General features: G+C 41.8%; 1 protein-coding gene and 1 long non-coding RNA gene across 2 annotated transcripts in view; one reads left to right on the forward strand and one right to left on the reverse strand.

The window, feature by feature from the left end:
* Positions 1–17412, reverse strand: part of dusp8a (dual specificity phosphatase 8a) — an 87735-nt gene that overhangs the window by 28672 nt on the left and 41651 nt on the right. The gene's annotated exons all lie outside the window — the stretch shown is intronic.
* On the forward strand, positions 14147–15275 carry LOC136748867 (uncharacterized). The gene is made up of 2 exons (XR_010816638.1): positions 14147–14694; positions 14953–15275. It is a non-coding gene; the product is annotated as an uncharacterized LOC136748867 (long non-coding RNA).

A 17412-nucleotide genomic window follows, 5' to 3' on the forward strand; every position in this document is an offset into this window, starting at 1 on the left:
ATTACTTTGCTGCCTTTGCATCCAAATTGGTAACCCAGTTCAGGGACTGCAATGGACACTTTATTAATGATTAATAAACCAACCTATTACTACAGAATTAGACATTCACAAAGCATTAATGTATGGGGACAATGTTAAGATGTTTGAATTACCTGCAATTAATCTTAAGTGGCCCAACACTACCTACAAAACTGTTTTCAAATGTTTCAAATTCTAAAGCATTACTGTTCTCAATTTGTAACTCAATCTGAAGTGTCACCCCCAAATGTGACACTAGCAGAGCACCAGGATTTACATGGGTGAAATGATGTCAAATAGACTTTCAGCATCGCTAGGGCTACACAAGGATGTGAAGCAATGATTTGCACATTTTAAACATGGGTTCATTTTGCCCACATATGTCTTCTCTGCCAAGACATATAGTTATATAGTCCAGAGTAGAGATTATGCAGCAGAGCTAAACTTGCCAGTACACTCCAAGTTCAAAGCAACATAGGCATTCATAACAAGGTGCACACTTTAGTCTGGTGTTAAAATGTCAAACCATTCTGCTTCGTCATAACAGTGCCTTGTGCAGTCTTCACACTACACCCTCGGGGCATTAAAGGAGACAACAATTGAAAGAACTAAGGCACAAAAACAGAGGAACAAAAAGTAACATGAAGAAAGCTCGACTTCCAACCTAACAGCAGTAAGGAGGATTCAAAAAGAAGCTACCTTAATTGAAAAGGAAAAAAAAAAGGAAAAGAAACCTTCAACAGTACATTCTGTGTTCTAACATTCATGCAAGGAGGAAGAAAAATGCATGTTGGTTTATATAGGGGTACTATTGGTTACTGTTGAATTAAAAACTAAAATTCTTCATATTTGCCCAACATTCCTGAATTATAAGGAGGGGGGCGGGGGTGTTTAAATACCTTTGTGGAAAAACAGTACCACACCTTAACTCAGCAGGACTGTATACAGACACAAAAAAAAACATTAAAATCCATTTTCTTGTTGACGTCAGGGTTTCCACCAAAATGGAACGTAAACCTTTGTAATACAGGCATTTCCTCTACTACTGGATGTGGACAATAGGACAGCAACAGTAAACAAGGCATACAAAAATTTTGCTCTCAGAGAGAGAAAGGAGGGGGGGGTGGGATTCAGGCAATTTCAAGAGGAAAGAGGCTGACAGTTTATTTATACGCTGTACAGCAATTCAGTGAGGAATGCACGAGCTCAGTGGATAGGGAAGAGAGGTCTTCGGGGGGGGATGTGTGTGTGTGTGTGTGTGTGTGTGTGTGTGTGTGCAGGAGGGTGGGGAAGGGGAGTTGGGTAGTGTGCTAACGGGAATAGTTGAAACGATGACAAAGTCTACATTCTTAAACAGGCCTTGAAAGTAGCTGCGTCTGGATGGAAAATTTCAACTCTTTATCAGGAAATAAGTGCTGGGCTGCGTCACAGGGGACGTCAGTGAGAGAGGAGCTGGGAAGATTCCCACTGAAGAGCAGGAGAGGGCTCGAGCAGAGCAAACCTTTTCGGTTTGCAGCATTCCCAACACAGAGTGACACCTCTATTGAAAATGAGCAAGGGGTATCCAAGGCATCATCCAAGGTCAGGCAGTCTAGGGTACTAGCTCTATCTTGTATGCCATTCACAGATCCTTGGAACACAACGCAACTAATATATTTACGTTCTTTAGGGCTATATTCATAAGAATCTTGCTTTCAGAAAAAAAAGTCCACAGAGATTCAGTCCAGCATATTGTGCTGTTCTTTTGATCTTGGAAGGAGTGCTGAATGGGAAAGGAGAGGCAAAGTGCAGTACTGAGAAAGTCACCCACTACAGGGCATTGACACACACAGGTCATGCCACGCAACTGCAGTACACAACCCACTTTGCAACACTGTGTTACTCTCAAGCACAACTGCAATACTCTAGCTGGACTGCAGAGTCAGTCAAGAAGTATTTACCACGAGGAGTTAAAACAATTTCAGATGACCAATGCCAAAAGTGTTCAAAGTCGGTTTGATCTCATCCTTCGAAGTTTCCTCCAATTCATAAAACATATCTGATTGGGGTTTAAATACACAGACATTTCCAGAGATCCAATTCGCTCAGTTTCCTCACAGTCTTTACATATAAGAAGTACATGTGATGGCTGGGTTATTCAGTGTTCAGTGAGTGTGTAATCAATGATCATTCAAATCAAAATGACTTATTTGGGATAAAAAAATTGTGAAATAGATTTCCTCTCATCGTCATGGGTAGGTAAGTTATTGGATTTGGTTGGCCAAAGTTATTTGAGGATTGCAGACATTTTAAAGGGCTGCCTGCACTGATAGTTTGAAATAAACACTCCATATATGGGTCCCTTTTTCTGGACTGAATGGATAAATGCATGCCCTAATGGAAAAGGTAGGACTCAGTTCTGCTTTCCATGATAACAGATCAACAGCTTTGGAAAAATTGGAGCCAACAAATTCCACTGACCTGGAAAGGAAACAAGCAGGAATAGTTTCATTTTTGGAAGAAGGAAGAAAACACTGAACAATAAAAGACAACTCACACGCCATATTCATATGAAGAATAAAAGTGAACAGTGTACTGGTGGGCAGGAAATAAGTCAGGCAGTACCAGGGATGTTTCTGCTTAATTCTGCCACTGTCGTGCCGGACAGGGCACGCACCATGCATGTCAGCTATTTTGTTTATTCTTGTTATCTTGTTAAGAGGGAAAGAGGAGAGCGAGGAGAGGGAACGATGGTAATCAGGGCTTCTCATTGCGGACTCCCGCCGTGCAGCTGTCAGGGAGATTCTGCGCTCCGTTCCGAGATTGGCATGATAACTGTGTTGTGTTGCCGCAGTAACCGGACCATAAGGAACACTCAACATCGCGCAGGAATGACACACATGCACTGCTACAATCCCGGATATGCAGTTCTATTTCAGTTAACAGCGGTGAGAGAAAAAACAAAAAACAAACCAAGAAAAAAGAACCCCCCCCCAAAAAACGATCACTTTACAAGGCACTGGCCTCAGGACAATTTTTGTGTTTGTTCTCTTGGCGTTATCCCAAAGCTTGAGAGTTGATGCTCCCCACCTCACCACCCCTCTCCCCTCCTGCCTTCTCTTATGGCTCATTAGGACAGTGTTTATGAGGATGAATTCATTCATTTTTTTCAGGCTCCATTAGCCACACAGTCAGGCAGTGCCGGACTTTGTCAATTCACAGAAAGCCAAACAGCAATGGCAAATGTCCCAGATTCACTGGCATTAGATGATACTGGTTTCCTTGGGCAGAAATCTACCTGTCAGCTCCTGCCCAGGAGAAAAAAGGGGATTTCCTGATCTGCCTCACGTCTAGCACAATAACAGGCAGTCATTTTTGTCATTAGAATTCAGGCTTAACTTTAAAGAAAAGTACTGTATTTTATTTATACATTTATTACATTAATTTATATTAAAGAAGTTGGTAAACTGCAGAGTTTCCAAGAAGGAAATCGAAATGAACAAATCTCTGCTTGTCAGAGCTGAGTGGGGAAGGCAGGGGCAGGGCAGAGAATTCAAGGAAGTGTGGGGCGAAAACTCATCTTCTTTGAAAGGGACAAAAGCCTTTCTGGAGTGCTTGCAACCATTGTGTGAAAAACACGCTGTGCCAAAGGGGTCAATATAACGACATGCCAAATTCTTTCTCTGCCCCAAGACTACTTGAAACAAATGGGAGTCTACAGGACAAGAGCACAGCGCCAAAGCAGTCAAAAAGACGAGTACAGCCAGGAAGAAGTATGACCTTTAGGCCAAACTGTCCGCCCCTCTCCAAATGACCCTTTTCCTGACTCCTGAATTAATAACCATAGACACACATAGACAACCAAGCACAGCCCCAGCACTTGAACAGTGTGAATGGTCTTAGGAGGGGGGTGTGCTTAACCTCAAGGTTAAGTAGATTCAGTTTAATATCACCTGGATTTGTTCCTCTTTCTCCACAAAGAAGGAAGCCCCCGGTCATCTTCAACGTGCTTGTTTTTTGTTTTTTAATCGTTTTTGTGTTTGTTTTGGTTCCTCAAATGTTAGGAGTCGGTATTGGTCAACAGGATGCTCTTATACCATGTAATCAATTTGAAACTGCTTTGATTCAGCAAATCGGCAACGCAAGTGGGATTTTTTGGGAGAGCGATCGCAACAACTCTGTTCTAAAGGGCTGAACTGGAGATCTCGCATTTCACAGTCCGGAGAAACAATCCCTAGAACTTTTATACCGTATGCATGTACAGTTGAGTCAATCAAAAAGAAATGATTAAAGACCTTATTCCCTGGCGAGCTCATTTAGAACCGTTTTACTCCATCTCTCTGCCTTCCCTGGTGTAGCTTTGGTAACAGGTAGAAGGGCTTCTTCCAACCGCAGCTCAGTTATTAAGAATTAGTTGTCCACATAAGCTAGGCCCAAAGCAGTCATGTCATTTAAAATTGTCCGACAGCATTCATTTTTTTTCATCTGTGTTAGCTCAGTCATAAGCAGCCTGACCATATTTTGTATCATGTGCTGGTGTGAGAGCAGTGCAAGAGCTATGACCAAAGGAGACAGAGCGGCACACAAAAAGGCCGAACAGTACAGTGCAGGCCAGCTCAGGAATCTGGCAGCCAAACCAGTTTGGTTGAATAATAACTTAAGAATGATAAAGCAGAAAGGATTCCTGCGTGGCTGTCAGTGCTGGTTTCTGTCAGCGATGCGGCCCCTTTAAGATGGCCGAGGTTAGAGAACAGTCAGCACTGCTCCAGAGAGAGCTAGAGGAATGCTGAAGGATAACGTCATGCCGGAAGCATTTGGCACCATTATCCCTGCAAGCTTATTTTCATCGTTTTAAAAAAAAACATATGATGTGAGGCCCAAAAAACAAAAAAGCTGGCGTATTCGTGTGTGTTTTGTTGTTGGGGGAGTATGATGATGGCAACTCCTAACACAATACAAAATACACTAACCAGGGAGAGAGATGATGGGGGTGTAAAAGTGAGGGTCATTAATGGGATAGGGTTGGGTATGGGGGGATGCTCTCTTCACATTTTTTTAGATTTGTCACAAAACTCCCCAATCCTTCACCTGACCTAATCCCCCTACCCCCCAAAATAAAAATAATAAAATTGGGAAGAGGCAGCACAACACTTTGCAAAAGATACAGACTATTATTTGAAACACTGCCACCATCTCATGCTTCCAGTGTCAAGGGGCTTGCAGTAACGTTCAGTTCCCTCTTTGCCCAATTCTGCTGATTCTATCAGCTCTTTTGTTTTTCTTACCCTTTCCAAATATGACAGCTGATCCGGCATTTCAACATCAACACATTTTCACTGCTGAATCTGCAGGCAGTCAGTGAAGACTCCAGGCATCTTTGACTTTAACAAATCAAAATGTCTGAAACAGTTATCTGTAGACTAATGGAGTGGCTTTTGCACGTGGGCTGGACAGAAAGCCTGGAGACACAATGATTAACTGAATTTCTTTTAAATCATATTAGGACTCTTATATGCAGCAATCGGAGACTGAGCATAATGCACAGGGAAACCGGGGGGAGTATATTTAGAAAGAGAGGAATACATCATGTCTGACTTCAAATCAGCGAAAGCAAAATCTTGTTTTATTGTTTTATTATTTGTTATAGTGAATGCACCTTTCCCTCTAGAAAACAGACAATGGCTATGCTTCCAGCCAACCCGCAGTCAGACAATGAGAATGTTCCAGCCACCTTTATTTATGCTTTCGTCCCATCTTCATCCCTTTCTAGTATTCGCCTGCTATCATCTCTGAAGTTTGTAGTAGGAGGACAGCATTCCAGGAAAACCTTGGGCTATGTTCAAACTGACCCGATGAAGCACCACACGAATACGAGCATTGCCTATTTTGGAAGATACACTTAAAAAAAGTTGTGCCTACACTTCCCAGTGTGCATCGCTTCCCTCTGCTTTTTTTCCAATGTTGCTTAACACTCCAGATTTTGGACTTTACATTTAAATTCAACAGAAGCATTTTTTTGCGTACATGACAATAATAAAAAGAAGCAGATTTACATGATGGCCCTCTCTGTTTCCCCTCCGCAATCTTTGGCATGTCTCACTCAGCTGCTTGCAAAATTCACGGAAGAATTAGTGCTATGCCGCAACATCTTGACTTCAATGTTCAATGACGTAGGTGCTTACAGAGAACCAGAAAAAGTAGCTCAAATCAATACAAACAGAGGTTGCCGAAACATAAATTACAGTTCCTTGTTTACATATGCCATCCTTTCTCCTTCTGCTCGAGCACCACACAAGTCTGATAAACTTCAGGTAAGCAGCTGTTACCGAGTGATTTCATTGACTGAAATTCCTCATTGCACGCACACCCCATTAGAAACAAAAAAATAAATGATTTCAGTTCCAGGAAATGTCAAAATGCTGGAAATGTATGGGCATCTGACTTGAAAGTGCTGTGGGCAAAGCTTGACATTTGGGTTGGCACTGTTCTAAAAAGTAATGCAGATCTTACTTCACAAACTGCCTTGGACCAGCGTGCACATTTGCATTAACCCCCCTGTGACTGGGTGTAAGGAAGGGGGTGCAAAAACGTGATAATAGCTTTTACATCCAGAGCAAAGTTCAAACCAGCAGCAAGAAACCCAGGGGACACCAGTTTAGGCTTGTTACTTCTATCTTCTCTGATAAAAAGATAATATATATTTTTTAAAAGAACTGCGGTCCCCTTTCTCCTCTCCACTCCCCATTTCTCCAGCAACATTCCTTCTCAAACCCCTCGTCTCTAGAGGATGAGGGAATGGTAGTGATTATGGAGCTGCTTTCACTTACATACACTATTGGATACCTGTGGAGTCTTCAGCGCAGTGCCTGTGTTCAATAAAGTTGCTGAGGGAAATTTGCCCGGGGGTGTTGGGGGGGATGTTAAGCTTGCAATGATGAGATCAGGTCTGGAGCCAACCTTCTCCAACCTCAACCCCATATGCGGACCACTCCTTCCCACATCAGAGCCCAATCTTCTCTCTTTTGAATGCAGGTCGGAGTTTGGAAAGCTTTCACTTATGTGTGGGCCAAGTTTGAGCCACTTTAAAATACACTCTACAATACAATCTAAATATGTGTAGTTTTCCTCCATACTGAATCCAAGTGAAAAAAAAAAGTCAGGCTCTCAGAGGATTTGAAAAAAATAAGGTTTGTGTCCCCACCCCCTCCAAGGTGTTGTCTGTGTAGTTGGAAAGTACAAAGCCTGCTCATGATTTTCTACACTCACCCTGTGCATGCAGTGTGCCCCTGGCTCTTGTCCTCAGCCTGCGTGCTTCTTCTTATGTAAGCAGAACATGAGATTCCTCTGCAGTCAAACCCCACCTAGTGGCACTTCCACATCCCACAGTGCCCAGCATACTGCAGAGAACCACTGAGGCACTGAGTTCATAGAGTGCTTCATCCGCAATACAAAGACTGACCACTGCAGCCTGCTACAACTGCTGGAGAAGCCAATATGACAACAAGATCAATTAGTTCCACGTTTTTCCATGCTAATGCACAAATTATTGATTATGTTATTTTCCCCTTATGAGGAATTGCATTATATTCACGAAAGCACAGCTTTAAAGAATGTAGCCTAAAATTATGTAATGCACATTTTTCAACTCTCCTCATCAGAGTGAATTTACTTCAGTAAACCAAATGCTTAATTTTATGATATGACTTCAGTATTTTATGAAAAGGCCAGAAGTACAGATTTAGCTTGAACAACCTGACATAAACATGTTGGCTTTTCAAGAAGTGTGCATTATTATTATTTCCGTGGTTATATTTTAAAACTCTAGTTCAAAAACATGTATTTCCCTTTAAAAAAAAGGGTGGGGGGGAGACAGGAAAGAAACAGAATATTCCTGGAGGAGCAGTACTGCACCATGGAGGGTCTTTCTCTAGCCACTAGAGGGCATGCCATTATTATAGGCACTGTGCCGTACCTACTGCAGTTGCTAGAAATGCACTCCATCAGAAAAAATGACAAGTCATTATCTACAAGTACACGAAGGCCATGAGGTTAATACTTCAATGACACAAAGGTGTCTGACTCTCTAACTTCATCAAAAACATAAATCAGGTCTCAATTGCCAAGTCTGTGATTTAAATGTCTATTTTTGAGAATAAAGCTGAAGGTAGCTTCCAATATTTTCTAATTGTTAGGCAATCTTCCTTCGGCAGACTGACATCTTTCAATTATTGTCCAATTACCAGACACTTTTTATTTTTCTCCAGTACTATGACATTTTAATACATATTAAATGTTAGTTTATGACTCAAGGCAATTCTTTGGGTTATTTTTCCCTGAACCTAAAGGTCACAAGCAGCTTCTAAAAATTCAAAACAGCAGCAAAATGTCAGTAACCCATGGTTGCAAGAACTACTTCTCCATTATGGAGCAATCTTCATAATTGTGGTACTGCAACCTGCACAAAAAAAATGCTGTTCGTCAACCAAAAACCCCTTATTAGACCAGAAAACAACAACTAAAAGAAACACCCACCCACACAGACACACACACATCTTGACCTTTCAAAGTGAAGACTGCACCATTCCACTTGGTAGAAATGTCATAAGACAGAACACATCCAAAATTGCCTGGTTTGGTTTAATAAACCAGGGACATCAATCCATCACAACATCTTCACCCTATAAAATACTCTTCAACAATTTTTTTCTCAGCCTAGGCAACACCCAAAGGGTCAACCAGTTTGACCTCCCAGCTCACCACAACTAACTGGAGGCCGACAACACTCCAGGCAATTACCGGAAACCAGATGTGACAGCTCAGTTAAACCAGCCCTGCAGGATGAACCTATAAATAGAGCCCTCATTCTCAGCTCTCCCCTATTCACAATAATGGAAGCAAGACATCCCGAGGGGAGTTACCTCACCCTCTCTTGGCTCCGGCTTCTTCTCAATGAAGTGATCGATCTCCTATTTCCCTCTGATTGTAATGGATCTGAGCAGAATGGGAGGAGGAGGGAGTGTGGGGGGTGAAGCTCCAACCACAGTTATCCGAATACATTACAGTTGCATCAGCCTTGTTGGCCAGAAAAAACAAAACAACCGATTTCCTCTCGGAACGTGACACTTAGCATCCATAACACTTGATGTAATGCTATCAGTGATGTAATAGTGCAGTGTTAGGAGGAGCTGTGGGCCACACGAGGGTTAACTTCCGTTCTTCCCCTGGCCCTGCATCAGAGCCGAGGGGCGCTTTGTACTGCAGCACCACACCTCATGCGCAAAGCAGGAGCCAGCCACCACTGCAGCTGCGAATAAATGCGGTTTGTCATCAAAACACAGGAAGTGTAGCAGCATTTTACTATATAGAAGTCATTCCTCCTTCCCCGTCCCTCATGTTGTAGGTTTGGTGCCGTAACTGTGACATTGGCAGTGATTTGTCTAGTTCCCAACAACCCCAACCTACTGTTCCCGTCTTCAGCTGAGCAGCACCTTTACTTTCCGATGCGGGCTCTTTGTCCCAGTGTTAGCATGCTTGTATGATATATGATGTGATATATTGTAAGAAATTGAGTAATAATAATAATGATGGCAGTTGAGTCAATTCAGCCTGCTAGGTCTAATGATGTTTCGGAAGTAGTTTCCAACTGCATATAAATACTCGACGTACGGGGATCTTTGATAATTTATTTTCCATTGGCTTTCTAGGGAAAACCATTTCCGTTTTTTTGTTTTTTTGATACAACTGCTTGTATCAAACGTAGTGCCGCAATGGAAACAATCAGCTCTGGGCATCGTTTTTCAAGCATGGTACTCTACTGGGCACATTTACAGAGACAGAGACAGGGCGTTAAAGTGAAATTAAACACATTGCTCTAGTGCTTCAGCAGTAGAATCTGTATAAGAGCCCCACAGCTTGAGAAAACCCGAAATGGATTGTACTGCTATACAATGGGAGTCTTATTCACTTCACGGTATTTGCAGTTGTATAACAGGAGCATTTGCATAAGGAGCTGGTGAGATGCCATTACAGTAACACCAGAAGTCTACAGGGCCATTCCGGTAATGAAGTCAGTGCCTAGTGATGCATTCACAGAAAAGTAAGAAGCACGGTTATCATCTAGTCGCTGTCATCTACTTTAAGTTATAGATTAAATCCTTTTCAGCAGGCTTTTGTAGGCTTTTAGTTCCGCCAGTGAGCAGTACTTTATCAAAGATCACACGGATACTGTATATATTCGCGGAGAAAAAAGTCACACTGGAACGATTCCCTCATATTAATCCTATGATACGTGGTAGATTGATCTGTTCCTGTCCTGAACCATGAATACAACTTCATCCACAGAATTGGACACATTTTCAAACAGGTCGAGTGCTAAAGAATCACCTTCAATTGGGTTGGCTGTTTAGGCTGGTAGACTCTGGCAGGGTTAAAAGCCACACTTTCTAGCTACTGCTTTCATGCATGCTCCAGTGCCCCAAACAGCTGCCAGGCCCTTTCTACAGATTCAGCAGAGCGAGAACACGTTCAAACTCAGATTTCTACAGTGACAGACTGGGCCTGGCGTTTGGAATAACTGAAGTCTAATTCAGCCAAGGCTTCAATGCACACCAACCCAGAACTCTACACGCTGACCTAAGCAGTCTGGGCCACTCAGCACAGTCAAAGCAACGCTGACATCTTCTCCTGCTACAAATCTCCCCTGGCTAGCATCCCAGCACTCTGCACAAGGAACTGGATGCAGCAGGGTGCTGAACCCAATTGCAACATCACTTTACTAACAATTGCATAACCTCGTAAGTGTGTCATGCGGCACACCCAGTTACATAAACCCCCTGGAGGAATGACACAGAACAGGAATTGGACACACCTTTATTAGCTCAATCAGAGCATGCACAGGATGCTAAGATCATCGGACCTGGCTTGCAAACGAATTAGCGCACTATTAAAACTTGTGGCTTGTGATAGGAGTGAGGACTACAAAAGTGGCCCTAAAATAAAGGAATGAATGAAAAGAAAACACTGTGCATGCAAGAATGCTTGTTTTTTGCGAAACTATGCAGAGAGGGAGAAGAGCATCAGCATTGAACCTTTTCTCCTCTCCTTAAAATATAAGCACAAATGCAGCATAGTTTTGATGAATATTCTCTTAGGCCAGGTAATCCTTTAAGTACTAGACATAGCTTGTGTAGTTTCTTCCAGTGCCCTTTCTCATAGGATATCAGTCTTATATAAGGGACTGAATCTGTGGTTAAACCCTTTCCATTTTTTGGGGTTGTATTTTTCTTCCTTTCAAATTCCATCTCCCTCTGCCACATTCCCAAAAACAAAAGCAGTTTATTTCCATGTTGGATAGATTTGGAGTGAGAATTTTGCCCACAAAATGAGATGGTGGATTACAGTTAAAGGTGAGGCAAGATGTACTGCAATGCTTTGATTAATCCTTGCCTCATTGCAGGGGGGAAAGAGAGGACTGACATCCCTTTAAATGCCGGATGTTCCAGTAAGCCGGCGTGCTTCGGTAATCCTGGGAAAAAACAGTGACAGATGGCCAAGCGACTGGGTTTGGAGATTCAGATTAAATGAGGCCTGCTCAGTAGCCAGCCTGTGCAACTCAACTGTTCCTTTTCAACTGTTGCCCTTTGCATTTCAACAATAAGCACAACAGACACAGCATCACCAGGGAAAGATGGTGACAACATACATCTTAGGCTTACAACAAACTTAATTTTAGGGTAGGTTCTTTTCCAATTTGTAGGTTTTGTTTAAAAGAAGATGTGAATACGCCAAAAGTAACAACAACCAAATGTAAATAAATATACAGGCTGACATACTATATATATATATATATATATATATATATATATATATAGTTTCATGGGAATACATAAAAATAGGTATCCTTAATTAGATCATATAAATAGGCAGATTAATGAAAAGTGAAATCATGTGGATAGGCAGAAATATAAACAGATAGGTGGATGAGCAGATGAGCCGAAGAGAATGTTGTGCCACACAGCAATAGGCTTTACTATACTATACTATACCTGTGGAAGATACACAGCAGTCACATCAACTGCAAGTCATTGTTTGTACTGATCAAATTCTTTACACAACTGCTTCCACTGATGTATTCACACTGCTGGGGATCATGTGTCACAGCTTGTGCCCTAGCTGTTGAGACATACCAAGTAAATTAAAGCCTCCTTGCAGATTAGAGAAAGATGTTGCTCAGGATTGTTGGGAGTGAAGCGGATTTTACAAATTCTCCCTCTAAACCAACTCTTAATATGGTTGGCTTTACTTCTGCAGTGGCTCCTAAAAAGACAAAAGTCCTCCTTAGCCAACAATACTAAAAGTGAATGTCATCTAAATGTTTTTCAATAGAAACCCCTACTCTTCGAGACATTTACATTTCCTCCTGCTTAGCAATATGGGCACAACGTCTGAGCAAGTGACAAAGCACAGATTATTAAAAGATGACTCTATATAAAATAAAAAAATATAGAAGTCTCTTACCTTCCTAAATCATAACTTATCTGTACATTTTAAATGAATAAACACATATATAAATAAATAACACTGCTGCAATGTAAGGGCTTGGTTGTCATTTCTTGCTGAGTGCAGACATCAGAATTCTGCAACTGATTGAAACAGGATCCCCTGCATCCAAGAGTACGAGTTTCTCTTATTTGCAGTGCATCCTGTTCTTGGGGTGGCAACAGTTTATGTTTTTATCTCGTACTTAGCACTGCATCTATTATCCCAAGCCCTGTGTACTTGCAAAATTTGGCATGCAGCATTTCGGATTTCCTGTGATCCTGTTAGAAGATTTAGTCTGTGCTTCAGGAGATATATGTGCACAAACCACTACAAAGGCTGGGGGCTCTACCACTCAAATGCGATTAAATATAAGCACGGTCAACCGTGATTTCAAGTTGCTCCTGTTTATACTTATGAGACCTGTATTGAAGGCCAAAGGTACAACTTTGCATTTCAGTCAGAAAAACAAAGTGCAACTTCCTCCTTCCATTAAATGAGCTGCTTTCGATAGCCCTTTGGTTGCTTAGAAGGACACATTCGTGCTGGCTGTGGTTTTTTCTAGCAGTGGCTGGCGATGGAGTGCTGTATAAACATTTCGAGAAAGACAAACACCTTCTTTTACACATGAATGAAATCATTCAGGTCAACACAGTCATGTCCGCCTCAACTCCTTTCAATGTTCTTGTAGAAAAGTAGCTGCCCAAGTTTAAACCTAAATATGTGTCCAGACCCTCATGACAGTTTAAAACTGTAACATTTCCCTGTAGTTAGGAAGTTTTCCCCTTAATTTCTCAAGGTTTTAGACCCCACATATTTTTCTTTGCCACATTTTCTCCGTGGTTTGTGACCTGATTGACTTTGCTGTCCTACACTTATTTTCCTTCTTTCTGGGATTTAACCACTGTATACTACAGTCACCTTTCCTCAGAGGAGAAATTACATTTAGATTTCGTTAATTAAACCCTTAGGAACCCAGTGCAACATATATAATCACACACAGAACTCAGCTAAATTGGGATCATACATTTTCATCTGGCCTGTTAAACGTTTGTGAGGTATATATCACACCAGGTTCCTGAGGGCTTAAGCCAAAATCCTGTTTGGTGTGAAGTATCTGCTAGTATCACGATCTGTTCTAATTCACCCACAAAAGTGAACGAGACTTAGATTAGTGTTCGAAAAAAGATAAATGCTCCTGTGATCTATTTACTCAGACATTGTGACCAAGTACATGTAATTAGAGTTTCATTAAAGCTGTCAATCTTCTTTATAGCTTTGCTTTTTCTTTTTTGTCTCGGTCGCTCCAATGTGTGCATGCATTTGTGTGTGTGTGTGTGAGAGAGAGAGAGAGAGAGAGAGAGAGAGAGAGAGGCAGGCACTAATTTAATTGGAAAAGTGTGAGGGGAGAAGCCCACAGAGAAACATACCCCAGATATGAAGTCACGGCTGATCTTAATTAACTCGTAAATCAAATCGGATATTAAGTCAGTAGATTGTGTCACGAGGTCCTGGCGTTCTTAGGATGATTAATCTGATAATCAGACTCCTCAAAAAAAAAACAAAAAAAAACAAGAGAGAGAAAGAGAGACAGAGAGACAGGCAAAGAAAACGACCGAGCACCAGGAGAGAAAGCCTGCCTGTGGTGGTTAGAGCCGTGGAGACAGGATATGGAAATAATGATGGCTGTTGAAACGCTACAGCTTGAATGAGGTTAAAACCGCACTGAGTTCATTTCTGTATGTTTGCACAAATGATCCAGTACCTTACACTTAGTTTAGAGCTAAAATAAGAAACAGTCACAGGAGACTTTTTTTTTTTTAGTACCTTGATTCATCATCAGAGAAGAGTATTGTGGACTCTCCTTTGCCGATGGGAAAGGAAGCTTGATGGCTCTTTGATGTCTCTCAGTAGGCTACCTGAGAATGAGGTCTTCTCTGAACATCCAGGAGAGAGTTCAGATCTCCCGTCATGGGCTCTTATCTCTCAACAATGGATACCAGAAAACCGTACAACCGTCCAGTGACACTTACACCTTCTGATGGCCGGCCTTTACAGTGACCTTGAATCTGCAGTCTTTTCAATTCTTCGCAATATGGGTTGTCACTTGTCTCCATATCTAAATTAATATTATTGTGGTGTCACTTTCATCCCATCAGTGTAAGTTTGCATATTGCTGGTTTCTAACCTCACTGTTTTATTGCTTATGTTGCTGCTGTTTTATTTTATTGGCTGGGTCTTGCTTCAGGGAGTTTTTACCCTCCGAGTGGCTTTGTTGTACAAGAAAGGATCAAAATAAGCAATCACGCCCATTACTACACATCCATCCCTCGGTTTTCTCCTTTCCTCTGGTGTAATGAAGTCATTGTCATGCTTTTGTTTGATTGTCTCTGTCACACCTCATTCTTTTCTCTGCAGGAGGCTACGAAATCTGTTCCCAGCCCAGGCACGGCCCAGTAGAGCCTTAAAAGCACTACAGACGAAAGGAAACCTGTCAGCTTTTGTTCAACCGCCCCCCACCCCCCAAAAAAGCTGCAACACACACACCAATCTTCCCCTGGGGGCAAGCTCAGAGAAAATGGGATCTTTGCAGCATGCAGAGAAAAGCCCTGCAAGCTCAGAGTCTAATTGTTTTGTGCATGCTGGGAGAATGGAGCAGGCTTGTGTTGACCAAGAGATTAGTCCGAAAAAAGGAAACAAATTCGCTTTCTCAGAAAACAATTAAAACACTTTGAAACACATATCCAGTTTCATTTCCTACTTGTGAAAACTGTCATTGCAACACCACAACTAGAAGGAATGGCTGGGAGATTTCCAGATTGAATCATTTGCTCCATGCCCAGAGACTCCACCGCTTCCACCATCAATGTGTCAGTGAAGGTATTGTTACAGTTTACACCACAGCCCACTGAAAAATAATTTGAACACTCTCACCCATCCTGCAAGGCTTGCTTTGAAACCTTGCGTGCACAATTGCAATCGATGTCTGGGGCGGTGTTTGCCGAGGTGGGGGGGGAAGAATCAGACAGTCATGCAGGCTTGCAGGCAACAGAACGAAGCTGTTTGCCAGATGGCTGGATTTGAAAAAAGGTCTGGAGGGGCCGAGATTGATTTTAGCAGAAAACTTGCCAGGAGAATGCTTAACTACAACATGCCTTGAGCGTGGATGCACCCCTGCTTGGGAGATAGATGGATGGAGGAGCAGGAGCAGGCACCAATACACATAAATAAATGGAAAACATTTTTTTATAAAAAAAAAATATATATATATATATATATATATATATATCTATATTAAAAAGTTCAGATAGACAACATGCACCCTCCCACACATAAATAAATGGCACAAAGCAGCAGGGATCAGAAGCAGGATTTGATATACACTAAAACTCAAGCAGGGAACCAAAACAAAAAAAAAACAAGACAGTTTAGCAGATGTCAGATGGCTGGCATTCCTTGCCCGTGAATCAAAGTGACTGTTTCTGGCTGCTGCACAGGGAGGGCATGTTATTAATACTGTGGTGACAATCTGCAACGACCAGAAGAAACAGTGCCCCCCCTTAGAGTGTTCACAGTCAGACAGGGCTGATCAAGGGAACCGTGCCGGGGTCCTGACTAATGTCCACTAAGAGTCAGATTGGGAAAACCGCAGATGGGTATCCTTTGATGGTGTCTGAGGAAGGCAGCATGTGTGAAGTTTGGATTATATCCACATAAAAAAGACAATGAAATATTGATTAACTGGTTAGAACGTGAGCAGGACATACATACTCAGTGCATTTAATGTTGATCTGATTTGTTGATATTTTGCAGCCAAACATCGTGGGGGGCAGTGGGGGGAAGCTGTCTATTGCAACATGTTTCTTATTTTTGGGCATTCCTTTAGAACCATGCCTAACCAGTTTTGATGCGATTGTGGTCCGTCACCTCCACACACTCATTGATCCTCCAGGCAACTAAAAGTGGCCAGCTGATCCTGTTTATTTCCAATGTGGTCATTTCAATTGGATAGGACCTGAATGCATACCTGGTTTGTTTTTACTAAAAACAAAGATTTGTGACCTTTAAGGAGAATTCCACCAGAAAAAGCAAACTGGTTAATACAGGAGTAAAGAAATGAGTCAGTTCTGCAGAACCTGCAAACTACACTGCAACTTAAGCTGCAACCAGCTCAGCTCGTGACCATCTCATTCCAGAAACTTCTCCATGCTGCAATCTGCAGGCTCCCCCTAGTGGTGACTCAAGTTCACTGCAGGTGTGTGTAGCACTGTCCTACAGATGTGTGAGTGTAGTAGGTCTGTTTTAGGAGCTATCCAATCTTATTTCCTTCTTTGAAGTTTAAGCTTATCATAACTATATCAACTCCACAATCTTAGCACTAGTCAGTTAAGAGTTCCTTCATGATAAGAAAGATGCAAGAAGATAACACCTAGACATTAAAACATTCCTGTTTTGTTCAGTTGTTACGCACTGCTCACTTAGTTTATAATGTATAGGAGAGATGCATTAAAACAAAACAAATGCACATTTCAGAGCCTTAACAATATCCATCATGACTAACTCTGCCACCAGGTAATACGTTTTTATATATGATAGGTATATATGACACTCTAAAGCAGCAAAAACTGGTCCAAAGTGTTATTTCTTGCATATGAAAATCATCAAACACTGCTGAGGTCGGAAGGCATGATGAAAAGATGCCGCTCGCTGCAGATTCGATTTCAGAGCTGCTGTGACACAGGTGACACATCTAAGAGGCTTAATTTTAAAGCTCGGGCATGCAGAAAGAAAATGTAATCAGAGATTTCCAGAAACTTCTATTTCTGCAATCCTGATTAAAGAAAGAAAGAAAAAAAAGAAATAAGTCTTAGTATGACA

Source organism: Amia ocellicauda, chromosome 4, assembly GCF_036373705.1.
Source record: "Amia ocellicauda isolate fAmiCal2 chromosome 4, fAmiCal2.hap1, whole genome shotgun sequence".
In the NCBI taxonomy this organism is placed as follows: Eukaryota; Metazoa; Chordata; class Actinopteri; order Amiiformes; family Amiidae; genus Amia; species Amia ocellicauda.